Genomic DNA, 16,621 nt, shown 5'->3' with positions numbered 1-16,621 from the left:
CTCTGTGTGTGACCCCTGTAGCTCTGTGTGTGACCCCTGTAGCTCTGTGTGTGATCCCTGTAGCTCTGTGTGTGACCCCTGTAGCTCTGTGTGTGACCCCTGTAGCTCTGTGTGTGACCCCTGTAGCTCTGTGTGACCCCTGTAGCTCTGTGTGTGACCCCTGTAACTCTGTGTGTGACCCCTGTAGCTCTGTGTGTGACCCTGTAGCTCTGTGTGTGATCCCTGTAGCTCTGTGTGTGATCCCTGTAGCTCTGTGTGTGACCCCTGTAGCTCTGTGTGTGATCCCTGTAGCTCTGTGTGTGATCCCTGTAGCTCTGTGTGTGACCCCTGTAGCTCTGTGTGTGACCCCTGTAGCTCTGTGTGTGACCCCTGTAGCTCTGTGTGTGACCCTGTAGCTCTGTGTGTGACCCCTGTAGCTCTGTGTGTGATCCCTGTAGCTCTGTGTGTGACCCCTGTAGCTCTGTGTGTGACCCCTGTAGCTCTGTGTGTCATCACTGTAGCTGCTCCAGCAGAGGACAGCAGTCCTCCAGTCGGTCTAGTCCCTCTACTGCCTCTATCAGACCCTCCACCTTCTCTCTGGGAAGGACCGCCCAGCGTTGCTACGGAACTTCTTCCTTAGGCTCTCATTGGTCAAAGGGTTACGCCAGTGACCATAAAAAGTATCACAGCGTCCCTTCAGGATGTCCCCGCCCACCAGCGTCACCTGCACCTCGCCGTACATGCGGTCAAAGTTAGCGGGGTTGTCATGGGGATGCTCAACGTGGACACGCCCCAGCAGGGAGTAGAGGTCGGGGCGCTGCAGTGCTTCCTGGGAGAATGAGTCCACGGTGACCTCTCCGTCCAGCAGGGCAGAGCAGGCGTTGAACTGGAAGGAGTGTCTGGCCTCATGCTCCGACTCCGGGAACGGACGATCAATGTACTTGGAGCGGGGAACCCTGAGCAGGATGTCCTGGACCTGACCTACGACCCCTGACCCTGACCACTCCCCCTGACCCCTGCTCCCTCAGCAGCAGTTTGTGTACGGCGGCAGCAGCGTCGGCCACCCAGTGCATCCCCAGGTGGGCCGGGAACCTCTTAAACCCTATATCCTGGTTCTCTAGGAGGAACTGCAACCCCTCTTCCTCTGGGGAGGCCAAAGGTTGTGGGGCGTAGTCCTCGTAGAAGGCGCTGAACCCTGCGACCCCGGCGGTGTCATCCAGGACCCTGGGTGAGGCCTCCAGACCTCTAGAGGCCAGTAGAGCCGCCTCAAGCCCCAGCCGCGCTGCGTTGCCGATGTGGAGGGGTTTGGACTGGGTGGCGGCATTAGCCATGGGGGCTCCTGATAGGCTGGCAGCGATGGCCAGGGCGTGGCTACACTGGGAGTGTTCCAGAGAGAGGAGGCGGGCGCAGGCTGCTGCACTACCCAGAGTACCCACAACAGTAGGGGGTGGAACCTGGAGGGAGAGGGGGTGGAGGGAGAGGGGGTGGAGGGAGAGAGAGGTCAGATGTTAAGGAATAACAACAGTAGAGGGTGGAACCTGGAGGGAGAGGGGGTGGAAACTGGAGGGAGAGGGGGTGGAGGGAGAGACAGGTCAGATGTTAAGGAATAACAACAGTAGAGGGTGGAACCTGGAGGGAGAGGGGGGAGGGAGAGGGGGTGGAACCTGGAGGGAGAGGGGGGAGAGGGGGTGGAACCTGGAGGGAGAGGGGGGTCAGATGTTAAGGAATAACAACAGTAGAGGGTGGAACCTGGAGGGAGAGGAGGGGGTCAGATGTTAAGGAATATAACAACACTAGAGGGTGGAACCTGGAGGGAGAGGGGGGGGTCAGATGTTAAGGAATAACAACAGTAGGGGTGTGGAACCTGGAGAGAGAGGGGGTGGTGGGGGAGGGGGGGCTCAGTTGTTAAGGAAGCACAACACGAAAAAAAGTGTACACTCCAAGGTTCTGCTGTTACCGAACTCACCTCTTGGGGATGTTGTGGGTTAGTGTCGGGGTTAGGTTTAGGGGTCAGGGGTCAGAGTCCTTACCTCTTGGGGATGTGGTGGGTTAGTGTCAGGGTTAGGTTTAGGTTAGGGGTCAGGGGTCAGAGTCCTTACCTCTTGGGGATGTGGTGGGTTAGTGTCAGGGTTAGGTTTAGGGGTCAGGGGTCAGAGTCCTTACCTCTTGGGGATGTGGTGGGTTAGTGTCAGGGTTAGGTTTAGGTTAGGGGTCAGGGGTCAGAGTCCTTACCTCTTGGGGATGTTGTGAGCCTCGTTGGAGAATCTCATCAGTCGTCCCTGGATCTCTATACCCACATTGAACGCAAGCAGGAAGTCCCGCCCACTAGGCTTGCTGTTACTGGGCAGCATATCGCTGACTGCCAGCAGGGCAGGAAGGACTGCCCCTGACGGGTGAGTGGCAGGGTGCCAGGTGTCATCAAAGTCCATTGAGTGGGCCTGGAGAACAGACACACAACAAACACAGTTAGCCTGGAGAACAAACACAGTTAGCCTGGAGTACAGACACACAACAAACACAGTTAGCCTGGAGAACAGACACGGTTAGCCTGGAGAACAGACACAGTTAGCCTGGAGAACAGACACACAACAAACACAGTTAGCCTGAATAACAAACACAGTTAACCTGGAGAACAGACACACAACAAACACAGTTAGCCTGGACAACAGACACACAACAAACACAGTTAACCTGGAGAACAGACACACAACAAACACAGTTAGCCTGGAGAACAGACACAGTTAGCCTGGAGAACAGACACACAACAGACACAGTTAGCCTGAATAACAAACACAGTTAGCCTGGAGAACAGACACACAACAAACACAGTTAGCCTGAATAACAAACACACAACAGACACAGTTAGCCTGGAGAACAGACACACAACAAACACAGTTAGCCTGGAGAACAGACACACAACAAACACAGTTAACCTGGAGAACAGACACACAACAGACACAGTTAGCCTGGAGAACAGACACAGTTAGCCTGGAGAACAGACACACAACAGACACAGTTAGCCTGAATAACAAACACAGTTAGCCTGGAGAACAGACACACAACAAACACAGTTAGCCTGAATAACAAACACACAACAAACACAGTTAGCCTGGAGAACAGACACACAACAAACACAGTTAGCCTGGAGAACAGACACACAACAAACACAGTTAACCTGGAGAACAGACACACAACAGACACAGTTAGCCTGGAGAACAGACACACAACAAACACAGTTAGCCTGAATAACAGACACAGTTAGCCTGGAGAACAGACACACAACAAACACAGTTAGCCTGGTCAACAGACACACAACAAACACAGTTAGCATGGAGAACAGACACACAACAAACACAGTTAGCCTGGAGAACAGACACACAACAAACACAGTTAGCCTGGACAACAGACACAGTTAGCCTGGAGTGCAGACACACAACAAACACAGTTAGCCTGAATAACAAACACAGTTAGCCTGGAGAACAGACACACAACAAACACAGTTAGCATGGAGAACAGACACAGTTTGCCTGGAGAACAGACACAGTTAGCCTGGAGAACAGACACACAACAAACACAGTTAGCCTGGACAACAGACACAGAACAGACAGAGTTAGCCTGAATAACAAACACACATTAGCCTGGAGAACAGACACACAACAAACACAGTTAGGCTGGAGAACAGACACTGTCAGAGTGACTGTGTAGTGACTGTAGAGGCCCAGGAATATAATAACAGTAGCAGGTCTGTCAGAGTGACTGTGTAGTGACTGTGTAGTGACTGTAGAGACCCAGGAATATAATAACAGTAGCAGGCCTGTCAGAGTGACTGTGTAGTGACTGTAGAGGCCCAGGAATATAATAACAGTAGCAGGTCTGTCAGAGTGACTGTGTAGTGACTGTAGAGACCCAGGAATATAATAACTATAGCAGGTCTGTCAGAGTGACTGTGTCGTGACTGTAGAGGCCCAGGAATATAATAACAGTAGCTTGTCAGTCAGAGTGACTGTGTAGTGACTGTGTAGTGACTGTAGAGGCCCAGGAATATAATAACAGTAGCAGGTCTGTCAGAGTGACTGTGTGGTGACTGTAGAGACCCAGGAATATAATAACAGTAGCAGGTCTGTCAGAGTGACTGTGTAGTGACTGTAGAGGCCCAGGAATATAATAACAGTAGCAGGTCTGTCAGAGTGACTGTGTAGTGACTGTAGAGACCCAGGAATATAATAACTATAGCAGGTCTGTCAGAGTGACTGTGTCGTGACTGTAGAGGCCCAGGAATATAATAACAGTAGCTTGTCAGTCAGAGTGACTGTGTAGTGACTGTGTAGTGACTGTAGAGGCCCAGGAATATAATAACAGTAGCAGGTCTGTCAGAGTGACTGTGTAGTGACTGTAGAGACCCAGGAATATAATAACAGTAGCAGGCCTGTCAGAGTGACTGTGTAGTGACTGTAGAGGCCCAGGAATATAATAACAGTAGCAGGTCTGTCAGAGTGACTGTGTGGTGACTGTAGAGGCCCAGGAATATAATAACAGTAGCAGGTCTGTCAGAGTGACTGTGTAGTGACTGTAGAGGCCCAGGAATATAATAACAGTAGCAGGTCTGTCAGAGTGACTGTGTAGTGACTGTAGAGACCCAGGAATATAATAACAGTAGATATAATAACAGTAGCAGGTCTGTCAGAGTGACTGTGTAGTGACTGTGTAGTGACTGTGTAGTGACTGTAGAGGCCCAGGAATATAATAACAGTAGCAGGTCTGTCAGAGTGACTGTGTAGTGACTGTAGAGACCCAGGAATATAATAACAGTAGCAGGCCTGTCAGAGTGACTGTGTAGTGACTGTAGAGGCCCAGGAATATAATAACAGTAGCAGGTCTGTCAGAGTGACTGTGTGGTGACTGTAGAGGCCCAGGAATATAATAACAGTAGCAGGTCTGTCAGAGTGACTGTGTAGTGACTGTAGAGGCCCAGGAATATAATAACAGTAGCAGGTCTGTCAGAGTGACTGTGTAGTGACTGTAGAGACCCAGGAATATAATAACAGTAGCAGGTCTGTCAGAGTGACTGTGTAGTGACTGTGTAGTGACTGTAGAGACCCAGGAATATAATAACAGTAGAAGGTCTGTCAGAGTGACTGTGTAGTGACTGTAGAGGCCCAGGAATATAATAACAGTAGCAGGTCTGGCAGAGTGACTGTGTAGTGACTGTGTAGTGACTGTGTAGTGACTGTAGAGGCCCAGGAATATAATAACAGTAGCAGGTCTGTCAGAGTGACTGTGTAGTCACTGTAGAGGCCCAGGAATATAATAACAGTAGCAGGTCTGGCAGAGTGACTGTGTAGTAACTGTGTAGTGACTGTGTAGTGACTGTGTAGTGACTGTAGAGGCCCAGGAATATAATAACAGTAGCAGGTCTGTCAGAGTGACTGTGTCGTGACCCAGGAATATAATAACAGTAGCAGGTCTGTCAGAGTGACTGTGTAGTGACTGTGTCGTGACTGTAGAGGCCCAGGAATATAATAACAGTAGCAGGTCTGGCAGAGTGACTGTGTAGTGACTGTGTCGTGACTGTAGAGGCCCAGGAATATAGTAACGGTAGCAGGTCTGTCAGAGTGACTGTGTAGTGACTGTAGAGACCCAGGAATATAATAACGGTAGCAGGTCTGTCAGAGTGACTGTGTAGTGACTGTAGAGTCATGAATATCTCTTTATGTATCCCACAGAGAGAGGCTCTAAGTTAAGCATGTTATTGGGCACAGAGGGCAGATTGTTTTAACAACAAGGATGTTCACTCAGCATGTACTTCAGCCAGTCCAGTCTGCTGGACTCCACCCTATTGACAAATCCAGCTTGTTTTGGACATCAGGACTCTAATCTCTGTTCTAGTTCTGTTTTAGTCCTGAGCTCTGCCAAGGGTGGAGCTAAATGATCTTAGCAGGACAAGATGACGATCTGCCTGTCAGCTCTCTGATATTTTTACCTCTCTGCCGTCTGTGTCTGTCTGTCTCTAACGCTCTGACAGAGCAGGGAAACCCTGGAGAGGTGTCTGTCTGTCTGTCTGTCTGTCTGTCTGTCTGTCTGTCTGTCTGTCTGTCTGTCTGTCTGTCTGTCTGTCTGTCTGTCTGTCTGTCTGTCTGTCTGTCTGTCTGTCTGTCTGTCTGTCTGTCTGTCTGTCTGTCTGTCTGTCTGTCTGTCTGTCTGTCTGTCTGTCTGTCTCTAACACTCAGACAGAGCAGGGAAACCCTGGAGAGGTGTCTGTCTGTCTGTCTGTCTCTAACACTCAGACAGAGCAGGGAAACCCTGGAGAGGTGTCTGTCTGTCTGTCTCTAACACTCAGACAGAGCAGGGAAACCCTGGAGAGGTGTCTGTCTGTCTGTCTCTAACACTCAGACGGAGCAGGGAAACCCTGGAGAGGTGTCTGTCTGTCTGTCTGTCTCTAACACTCAGACAGAGCAGGGAAACCCTGGAGAGGTGTCTGTCTGTCTGTCTCTAACACTCAGACAGAGCAGGGAAACCCTGGAGAGGTGTCTGTCTGTCTGTCTCTAACACTCAGACAGAGCAGGGAAACCCTGGAGAGGTGTCTGTCTGTCTGTCTCTAATACTCAGACAGAGCAGGGATACCCTGGAGAGGTGTCTGTCTGTCTGTCTCTAACACTCAGACAGAGCAGGGAAACCCTGGAGAGGTGTCTGTCTGTCTGTCTCTAACACTCAGACAGAGCAGGGAAACCCTGGAGAGGTGTCTGTCTGTCTGTCTGTCTGTCTGTCTGTCTGTCTGTCTGTCTGTCTGTCTGTCTGTCTGTCTGTCTGTCTGTCTGTCTGTCTGTCTGTCTGTCTGTCTGTCTGTCTGTCTGTCTGTCTGTCTGTCTGTCTGTCTGTCTGTCTGTCTGTCTGTCTGTCTGTCTGTCTGTCTGTCTGTCTGTCTGTCTGTCTGTCTGTCTGTCTGTCTGTCTGTCTGTCTGTCTGTCTGTCTGTCTGTCTGTCTGTCTGTCTGTCTGTCTGTCTCTAACACTCAGACAGAGCAGGGAAACCCTGGAGAGGTGTCTGTCTGTCTGTCTCTAACACTCAGACAGAGCAGGGAAACCCTGGAGAGGTGAGGTGAGGTGAGGTGAGGCCAGGGTTTTCATGGCTGGCTGCTGGGTGCATTATCACCATCCTCACCGTCTGGCTGAAGTACTGCCATGGCATTAGAGCACTGTACCCTTATGGTTAATGTTCAACCTGACCTATATCCTCATTGTTTCACATATTATCATTTATATTTTGTGTTAAAATGAAGAAAATTAGATGTGCCTCATTTGCGTAAGTGCATTCAGAAAGTATTCAGGCCCCTTGACCTTTTTCCACATTTTGTTACGTTACAGCCTTATTCTAAAATGGATTCAATTGTTTTTTCACTCTCATCAATTTTTTGTATTTTTTTTGGGGACCTTTGTTTAACTAGGCAAGTCAGTTAAGAACAAATTCTTATTTTCAATGACGGCCTAGGAACAGTTCAGGGGCAGAACGACAGATTTGTACCTTGTCAGCTCAGGGGTTTGAACTTGCAGTTACTAGTCCAACACTCTAACCACTAGGCTACCCTGCCGCCCCAGATCTCTACAATCTCTCTACAATCTACACACAATACCCCATAATGACATCACAATACTCCATTATGACATCACAATACCCCATAATGACACCTCAATACCCTATATTGACATCACAATAGCCCATAATGACATCACAACACCCCATAATGACATCACAATACCCCATAATGACATCGCAATACCCCATAATGACATCACAATACCCCATAATGACATCGCAATACCCCATAATGACATCACAATACCCCATAATGATAAAGCAAAAACAGGTGTTAGACAGAATGTATTTTAAAAATCCTGAAATATCACGTTTACATAAGTATTCAGACCTTTTACTTAGTACTTTGTTGAAGAACCTCTGGAAGCGATTACAGCCATGAGTCTTCTTGGGTATGACGCTACACCTGTATTTGGGGAGTTTCTCCCATTCCTCTCTGCATATTCTCTCAAGCTCTGTCAGGTTGGATGGGGAGCATCGCTGCACATCTATTTTCAGGTCTCTCCAGAGATGTTTGATTGGGTTCAAGTCCGGGCTCTTGCTGGTCCACTCAAGGACTTGTCCCAAAGCATTGTCTTGACTGTGTGATTAGGGTCATTGTCCTGTTGGAAGATGAACCATTTCCCCAGTCTGAGGTCTTGAGCACTCTGGAGCAGGTTTTCATCACGGATTACATTTACATTTACATTTAAGTCATTTAGCAGACGCTCTTATCCAGAGCGACTTACAAATTGGTGGATTCACCAACTTCGCTCCCTTTATCTTTGCCTCGATCCTGACTAGTCTCCCAACCTCCCCACAGCATGATGCTGCCACCACCATGCTTCACCGTGCTTCACAGGTTTCCTCCAGACGTGACATTCAGGCCAAAGCGTTCAATCTTGGTTTGCAGGCAACATCATATTTTTGATGTGCACAGATAGTCTCTCGGTGGACATTCGATGTTCCCATTAAGTCATACATCATCAGATGGCAATAGGCTAGATCTGTTCCCCCCATGTAGCTACAGCTCAAACACAGAACAAATGGAATCTTACCTTGGAAGATGTTTGCTGTTTGGTGAAAACATTTTGAATCTCTGGGCTGGTGATCAATAACGGAAGGTCACAGGAAGACAAATAAGACATCCTCATGATCTGTGGAGTCCCGGCTTTCGGTGTATTACGTCTTATGTGTTTATTTCCTTTATGCTTCACAACGCTAACCGGAATGTAGGTAGCAGCCATCTTGAAATAGGGTCATCGGCTCATTCTGTTATTATAAATTCGTATGCCCATATAAGGTAGTAAGTCATACCAGATATTTGACGGCATTGATCAATAGCCAAGATACTCAGCTTTCCGCAGACACCCTGCTTCTGCAGAGAGGGGCTGCCGTTCTCATACCAGATTGAATTTAATAACAACATTCAAATACCACAAATTTGGGGACTTCACATTTAAGAGGTTTTAAGTGACAAGTGGATTTTTGCACCCCTCAAATACAGGAAATAGATGGCTGAAAATGACAGATCCTCCGGTGGGCGGCGCATGCTAGTATATCTACTCACTGTGTGTCTGTTCAGATCTAGTGTAAATATATCTACTCACTGTGTGTCTGTTCAGATCTGGTGTAAATATATCTACTCACTGTGTGTCTGTTCAGATCTGGTGTAAATATATCTACTCAACGTGTGTCTGTTCAGATCTAGTGTAAATATATCTACTCACTGTGTGTCTGTTCAGATCTAGTGTAAATCTATCTACTCAACATGTGTCTGTTCAGATCTAGTGTAAATATATCTACTCACAGCCACTCCGTTGACAAAGGCAGCCAGGGTTGGGGAGAGTCTGGTTCCTCTGCGTCCGTACACACTGCTGATGTCATCAGTACCATACATATGCTGCAGAGACAGTAGGGGGGCATTAGACAGACAGACAGACAATCAGACACAGGATAGACAGTAGGGGGGCGTTAGACAGACAGACAGACAGACAGACAGACAGACAGACAGACAGACAGACAGACAGACAGACAGACAGACAGACAGACAGACAGACAGACAGACAGACAGACAGACAGACAGACAGACAGACAGACAGACAGACAGACAGACAGACAGACAGACAGCAGGGGGGCGTTAGACAGACAGACAGACAGCAGGGGGGCGTTAGACAGACAGACAGACAGCAGGGGGGCGTTAGACAGACAGACAGACAGCAGGGGGCGTTAGACAGACAGACAGACAGCAGGGGGCGTTAGACAGACAGACAGACAGCAGGGGGCGTTAGACAGACAGACAGACAGCAGGGGGCGTTAGACAGACAGACAGACAGCAGGGGGCGTTAGACAGACAGACAGACAGCAGGGGGCGTTAGACAGACAGACAGACAGCAGGGGGCGTTAGACAGACAGACAGACAGCAGGGGGCGTTAGACAGACAGACAGACAGCAGGGGGCGTTAGACAGACAGACAGACAGACAGCAGGGGGCGTTAGACAGACAGACAGACAGCAGGGGGCGTTAGACAGACAGACAGACAGACAGCAGGGGGCGTTAGACAGACAGACAGACAGCAGGGGGCGTTAGACAGACAGACAGACAGCAGGGGGCGTTAGACAGACAGACAGACAGCAGGGGGCGTTAGACAGACAGACAGACAGCAGGGGGCGTTAGACAGACAGACAGACAGCAGGGGGCGTTAGACAGACAGACAGACAGCAGGGGGCGTTAGACAGACAGACAGACAGCAGGGGGCGTTAGACAGACAGACAGACAGACAGCAGGGGGCGTTAGACAGACAGACAGACAGCAGGGGGCGTTAGACAGACAGACAGACAGCAGGGGGCGTTAGACAGACAGACAGACAGCAGGGGGCGTTAGACAGACAGACAGACAGCAGGGGGCGTTAGACAGACAGACAGACAGACAGCAGGGGGCGTTAGACAGACAGACAGACAGACAGCAGGGGGCGTTAGACAGACAGACAGACAGACAGCAGGGGGCGTTAGACAGACAGACAGACAGACAGCAGGGGGCGTTAGACAGACAGACAGACAGACAGACAGACAGACAGCAGGGGGCGTTAGACAGACAGACAGACAGACAGACAGCAGGGGGCGTTAGACAGACAGACAGACAGACAGACAGCAGGGGGGCGTTAGACAGACAGACAGACAGACAGACAGACAGACAGCAGGGGGGCGTTAGACAGACAGACAGACAGACAGACAGACAGACAGCAGGGGGGCGTTAGACAGACAGACAGACAGACAGCAGGGGGGCGTTAGACAGACAGACAGACAGACAGCAGGGGGGCGTTAGACAGACAGACAATCAGACAGACAGACAGAGGATAGACAGTAGGGGGGCGTTAGACAGACAGACAGACAGACAGACAGACAGACAGCAGGGGGGCGTTAGACAGACAGACAATCAGACAGACAGACAGCAGGGGGCGTTAGACAGACAGACAATCAGACAGACAGACAGCAGGGGGGCGTTAGACAGACAGACAATCAGACAGACAGACAGAGGATAGACAGTAGGGGGGCGTTAGACAGACAGACAGACAGACAGACAGACAGACAGACAGACAGCAGGGGGGCGTTAGACAGACAGACAGACAGACAGACAGCAGGGGGGCGTTAGACAGACAGACAATCAGACAGACAGACAGAGGATAGACAGTAGGGGGGCGTTAGACAGACAGACAATCAGACAGACAGACAGAGGATAGACAGTAGGGGGGCGTTAGACAGACAGACAATCAGACAGACAGACAGAGGATAGACAGTAGGGGGGCGTTAGAGAGACAGACAGACAATCTGACAGGCAGACAGACAGACAGAGGATAGACAGTAACATTAAACATTCTAACCAATGGACAATAAAGTTGTCTTCTGTTCTCTCACCTGACAGTGTTGCAGGGCCAGCTGGAAGACATGTGTGGTGCTGCCCAGTAGTCCCACTCCGATGGAGTCAAGGACCATTCTCTTACTGCGGTGGAGCACAGTGGGGGTCAGCTGGTGGGGCTGGACACCCTGGATGAACCTGCCAAAACTGTCTGTCACACTGTCCTCTGAGGCTGGATGATCTACCACTGGAGGGGTGAAGGAGGAGGAGAGGAAGAGGAGAGGAGGAAGAGGAGGAAGAGGGGCCGGAGGAGGAGGAGAGGAGGAGGAGGAGAGGAGAGGAGGAGGAGGAGGACAGGGGAAGAGGAGGAGGAGGAGGGAGGAGGAGAGGAGGAGGAGGAGGAGGAGGGAGGAGGAGGAGGAGGAGGAGGAGGACAGGGGAAGAGGAGGAGGAGGAGGGAGGAGGAGAGGAGGAGGATATGGAGGAGGAGAAGGAGAGGGGTTGAAGAGGAGAGGGGAGGAGGAGAGGGAGAGGAGGAGGAGATGAGGAGGAGAGGAGGAGGAGGAGGAGGAGAGGGGGGAGGAGGAGGAGGAGGAGAGGGGGAGGAGGAGGAGGAGGAGGAGAGGGGGAGGAGGAGAGGATTAGAGGAGGAGGAGGGGGAGGAGGAGGAGGAGGAGTAGGAGGAGGAGAAGGAGAGGAGGAGAGGAGGAGAGGATAGGAGAGGGGTTGAAGAGGAGAGGGGAGAAGAAGGAGGAGGAGGAGGAGGAGGAGGATGAGGAGAGGAGGAGGAGGAGGAGGAGAGGTGGAGCAGGAGGAGGTGGAGAGGATAGGAGAGGGGTTGAAGAGGAGAGGGGAGAAGGGGAGGCGGAGGAGGAGAGGTGGAGGAGGAGGAGAAGGAGGAGAGGTGGAGAGGATAGGAGAGGGGTTGAAGAGGAGAGGGGAGGAGGAGGAGGGAGGAGGAGGAGGAGGAGGAGGAGGAGAGGTGGAGGAGGAGGAGGAAGAGGAGAGGTGGAGAGGATAGGGAGAGGGGTTGAAGAGGAGGGGGAGAAGGAGGAGGAGGAGGAGGAGGGAGGAGGAGGAGGAGAGGAGGAGGAGAGGTGGAGAGGATAGGAGAGGGGTTGAAGAGGAGGGGAGAAGGAGGAGGAGAGGAGCAGGAGGAGGAGGAGGAGGAGAGATGGAGAGGATAGGAGAGGGGTTGAAGAGGAGGGGAGAAGGAGGAGGAGAGGAGAGGAGCAGGAGGAGGAGGAGGAGAGGTGGAGAGGATAGGAGAGGGGTTGAAGAGGAGGGGGAGAAGGAGGAGGAGAGGAGAGGAGCAGGAGGAGGAGGAGAGGAGAGGAGCAGGAGGAGGAGGAGGAGGAGGAGGAGAGAGAGACGAGGAAAGAAGTCAGGAATGTTTTACACCTCCCCAGTGTGTTCCAAGCTCAGTTTACTGATGTCTGAACTGAGACAAGAGGAGAGGTTGGTATAGAACCAACACAGCCTGTATCTAGGAAGGTCTATATAGCCTAGTTCTATGTTAGTATAGATCCGACCAACAGCCTATATATATATATATATATATATATATATATATATATATATATATATATATATACTATACATACTATATACTATACATACTATATACTATACATACTATACATACTGTCAGAAAAGACTGAGGACCGAAGAAGCTTAATGTGAGAGAGAGAGAGAGAGAGAGAGAGAGAGAGAGAGAGAGAGAGAGAGAGAGAGAGAGAGAGAGAGAGAGAGAGAGAGAGAGAGAGAGAGAGAGAGAGAGAGAGAGAGAGAGAGAGAGAGAGAGAGAGAGAGAGAGAGAGAGAGAGAGAGAGAGAGAGAGAGAGAGAGAGAGAGAGAGAGAGAGAGAGAGAGAGAGAGAGAGAGAGAGAGAGAGAGAGAGAGAGAGAGAGAGAGAGATATGTTACTGACCATCCAGGGCTGACTGGTGGAGTCGTCTCAGCGTAACAGACGCAGGTCTGAAGGATCTCTGAGAAACAGACAGAAAACAGCATAATATCAAACCACAGCTTACTGTTGCATATGAGTTACTGAATGACAGGTTCACAGTGTGAATCAAAACATGAAACATTGATGTAGACTCTCTTCCTTGGTTACTAAGGCACAATACTCTGCCAGATACTGAGCCAGAGGTTAACAATACTCTGCCAGATACTGAGCCAGAGGTTAACAATACTCTGCCAGATACTGAGCCAGAGGGTAACAATACTCTCCCAGATACTGAGCAAGAGGGTTACAATACTCTGCCAGATACTGAGCCAGAGGGTAACGATACTCTGCCAGATACTGAGCCAGAGGTTAACAATACTATGCCAGATACTGAGCCAGAGGGTAACAATACTCTGCCAGATACTGAGCCAGAGGTTAACAATACTCTGCCAGATACTGAGCCAGAGGTTAACAATACTCTGCCAGATACTGAGCCTACCACTGAGGAAGTACAGCTCCCGCTCAGCCCAGTCAAAACTGTTCGCTGCTCTGGCCCCCCAATGGTGGAACAAACTCCCTCACGACGCCAGGACAGCGGAGTCAATCACCACCTTCCGGAGACACCTGAAACCCCACCTCTTTAAGGAATACCTAGGATAGGATAAGTAATCCCTCTCACCCCCTCCCCTTTAAGATTTAGATGCACTATTGTAAAGTGACTGTTCCACTCGATGTCATAAGGTGAATGCACCAATTTGTAAGTCGCTCTGGATAAGAGCGTCTGCTAAATGACTTAAATGTAAATGTACATGCTAACAATACTCAAATGTAAATGTACATGCTAACAATACTCATATCACCACATGGTAGCATCACCACATGGTAGCAGAACAACATGGTAGCAGCACAACATGGAAGCAACACAGCACGGTAGCAGAACAACAGCACAACATGGTAGCAACACAACATGGAAACAACACAACATGGTAGCAGCACAACATGGCAGAAGCATATGGTAGTAACACAACATGGCAGAAGCATATGGTAGTAACACAACATGGCAGAAGCACAACATGGCAGAAGCACAACATGGCAGAAGCATATGGTAGTAACACAACATGGCAGAAGCACAACATGGCAGAAGCACAACAGCACAACATGGTAGCAGCACAACAGCTTAACATGGTAGAGGCGCAGTATGGTAGCAGTGAAGCATGGAAGAAGCACAATATGGAAGCAACACAACATGTAGCAGCACAACAGAATAGCAGCACAGCATGGTAGCATCACAACATGGAAGCAACACAACATGGTAGCAGAGCACCATGGTAGCAGCACAACATGGTAGCAGAGCACCATGGTAGTAGCACAACATGGTAGCAACGCAGCATGGTAGCAGCACAACATGGTTGCAACACAACATGGTAGCAGCACAACAGGGAAGCAACACAACATGGTAGCAACACAACAGGGAAGCAACACAACATGGTAGCAACACAACAGGGAAGCAACTCAACAGGGAAGCAACACAACAGGGAAGCAACACAACATGGTAGCAACACAACATAGAAGCAACACAACATGGAAGCAACACAACATAGAAGCAACACAACAGGGAAGCAACACAACAGGGAAGCAGCACAACATGGTAGCAACACAACAGGGAAGCAACACAACATGGTAGCAACACAACATAGAAGCAACACAACATGGAAGCAACACAACATAGAAGCAACACAACATGGTAGCAACACAACAGGGAAGCAACACAACATAGAAGCAACACAACATGGAAGCAGCACAACAGGGAAGCAACACAACATAGAAGCAACACAACAGGGAAGCAACACAACATAGAAGCAACACAACATGGAAGCAGCACAACAGGGAAGCAACACAACATAGAAGCAACACAACAGGGAAGCAACACAACATAGAAGCAACACAACATGGTAGCAACACAACAGGGAAGCAGCACAACAGGGAAGCAACACAACATAGAAGCAACACAACAGGGAAGCAACACAACATAGAAGCAACACAACATGGAAGCAGCACAACAGGGAAGCAACACAACATAGAAGCAACACAACAGGGAAGCAACACAACATAGAAGCAACACAACATGGTAGCAACACAACAGGGAAGCAACACAACATAGAAGCAACACAACATGGTAGCAACACAACATGGTAGAATTACAACATGGTAGCAGCACAACATTGTACCAGTACAACAGCACAACATGGTAGCAGAGCAACATGGTATCAGCAAAACATTGTAACAGCACAACATGGTAGCAGAGCAACATGGTATCAGCAAAACATTGTAACAGCACAACACGGTGGCAACACAACATAGTAGCAGCATAAAATGGTAGCAGCACAACATGGTTAAAGCTCAACATGCCACAGACAGGTTTCTAGGTCTCTAATCTCTAACCTCTACTAATGTACAGACAGGTTTATAGGTCTCTAACCTCTAACCTCTACTAATGTACTGACAGGTTTCTAGGTCTCTAATCTCTAACCTCTACTAATGTACAGACAGGTTTATAGGTCTCTAACCTCTAACCTCTACTAATGTACTGACAGGTTTCTAGGTCTCTAATCTCTAACCTCTACTAATGTACAGACAGGTTTATAGGTCTCTAACCTCTAACCTCTACTAATGTACTGACAGGTTTCTAGGTCTCTAATCTCTAACCTCTACTAATGTACAGACAGGTTTATAGGTCTCTAACCTCTAACCTCTACTAATGTACTGACAGGTTTCTAGGTCTCTAATCTCTAACCTCTACTAATGTACAGACAGGTTTATAGGTCTCTAATCTCTAACCTCTACTAATGTACAGACAGGTTTCTAGGTCTCTAACACAATGAGGCAGTTGAAGAGAAAGAGACCTATACATTTCAAACTAAATAATTTAATATATGTCTCATATACTGTAGGTTATGCCTGGTGACCATATTGACTACATGACTGAGTCTTACCTGTACTTTGGAGAGCATGTCTGTCTGTCTGTCTGTTTTTGATCTCTTCTCTCTGTTTCTCCTCTCTCTTCTTTGTCGGCGTGGGATGGATGGATGGGTGGATGATGTAGCGTAGGTAGGGAGGATGCAGGTTGTCTCTCAGGTGAGCTCTGCCTGTCTTATATACTGCAGAACGGACAAAAGGTCTAAACTGATAGACAACAGGGAGAGGGGCAGGAACTTCCAAAACACCACCTCTATTCCAATCACAAGCTGAGATTGTTCCTCCTCCTCATCAT

General features: G+C 49.3%; 1 pseudogene; it reads right to left on the bottom strand.

The window, feature by feature from the left end:
* Positions 1 to 393: 393 nt before the first annotated feature.
* On the bottom strand, positions 394 to 16,529 carry LOC124023250 (annotated as a pseudogene).
* Positions 16,530 to 16,621: the final 92 nt, after the last annotated feature.

This window comes from Oncorhynchus gorbuscha, unplaced genomic scaffold (assembly GCF_021184085.1).
Source record: "Oncorhynchus gorbuscha isolate QuinsamMale2020 ecotype Even-year unplaced genomic scaffold, OgorEven_v1.0 Un_scaffold_1567, whole genome shotgun sequence".
Classification (NCBI taxonomy): Eukaryota; Metazoa; Chordata; class Actinopteri; order Salmoniformes; family Salmonidae; genus Oncorhynchus; species Oncorhynchus gorbuscha.
Note: the sequence above shows the minus strand (reverse complement) of the source record. Positions and strands in the feature narration are given on the sequence as shown.